Raw genomic sequence first — 1,801 nt, forward strand, 5'->3', positions numbered from 1 at the left:
CTCACCACTGCACTCAAGCCTGAGTGAGAGAGCCAGACCCTCTTCCTCAAAGAAAAAATATATGTTGCTTCTAAATGTTGTCTCCCATTCTGTAGTTTTCCTTTTCATTTTGTTGATTGTTTCCTTTGTCATGAAGAAACTTATAGTTTGACGTACTACCAGTTTTTTGCATTTGTTGCCTAGACTTCTGAATCAAATTCAAAAATCACTGCCAAAATCAATGTCATGAGCTTTTCCTCTGTTTTCTTCTGGGAGTTTTACAGTGTCAGGCCTTACCTTTAAGTCTTGATTCATTTTAATTAGATTCTTTTGTGTATGGTGTAAGATAAGGGTCCAATTTTATCCTCTTCATGTGGAAATTAAATTTTCCCAAAATAATTCTTTGAAGAGGTTATCCATTTCTCGTTGGGTATTCTTAGCACCTTTGTGAAAAAAGAGTTGATGGTTTATGCACAGGTTTATTTCTGGGCTGTTTATTCTGTTCCATTCGTCTATGTGTCTGTTCTTATGTTAGTTCCACAATATTTCCGTAGTGCTTTGTAATATAGTTTGAAATCAGGCAGTGTGATTTCTCCAGCTTTGTTCTTCCTCAAAATTGGTTTAATTATGTGTATCTCTTGTGGTACCAACAAATTTTAGGTTTCTTATTTTGTAAAAAATTGCTCTGGAATTTTGATAGAAATTGCATTGAATCTGTAGATTGCTTTGGAGAGTATGAACACTTGAACAGTATTAATTCTTCCAATCCATGAACACAGGATATTTTTTTCATTTTTTGTGTCTTCTTTGATTTCTTTCATGACTGTTTTATAGTTTTCGGTGTATGGATCTTTCACTTCCTTGGTTAAATTTATTCCAAAGTATTTTATTCAATTTTGACTCTATTTTAAATGGAATTATTTTCTTTTTTTAAAATTTTTCATTTTAAACTTTTTGGGATCCATCGTACATGTATATAAGAAAGAATGAAAAGGATCTAATATTTAATAGTACATAGGGTCACCTTAATTAATAATAATTCAATTGTATACTTGAAATTATTTTCTTAATTTATTTTTCTGATGGTTTACTGTTAATATAAAATTGTCTTAACTTTTATTTTAGGTCCTGGGGTACATGTGGAGATTTGTTACACAGGTAAACTTGTGTCACAGGATTTGTTGTACAGATTATTTCATCACCCAGGCATTAAACCTAGTACCTAATAGTTATCTTTTCTACTCCTCTCCCTCCTCCCACCCTCTTCCTTCAAGTAGACCCCAGTGTCTGCTGTTTCCTTTTTAGTGTTCATAAGTTCTCATCATTTAGTTCCCACTTATAAGTGAGAACATGTGGTATTTGGTTTTCCATTCCTGCATTAGTTTGCTAAGGATAATGGTCTCTAGCTCCATCCATGTTCCTGCATAAGACATGATCTCATTCTTTTTTATTACTACATAGTATTCTATGGTGTGTATGTACGACACTTTGTTTATCCAGTCTGTCATTGATGGACATTTAGGTTGATTCCATGCTTTCGCTATTGTGAATAGTGCTGCAATGAACATTCGTGTACATATGTCTTTACGGTAGAATGATTTGCATTGCTCTGGGTATGTACTCAGTAATGGCATTGCTGGGTCAAATGCAAATTCTGCTTTTAGTTCTTTGAGGAATTGCCATACTGCTTCCCACAATGGTTGAACTAATTTACATTTCCACTAGCAGTGTATGAATGCACTCTTCTCTGCAACCTCTCCAGTGTCTGTTATTTTTTGACTTTTAGTAATAGCCATTCTGACTCATGTGAGATGGTATCTCA

The sequence above is a fragment of the Mandrillus leucophaeus genome, unplaced genomic scaffold, assembly GCF_000951045.1.
Source record: "Mandrillus leucophaeus isolate KB7577 unplaced genomic scaffold, Mleu.le_1.0 Scaffold1246, whole genome shotgun sequence".
Lineage (NCBI taxonomy): Eukaryota > Metazoa > Chordata > Mammalia > Primates > Cercopithecidae > Mandrillus > Mandrillus leucophaeus.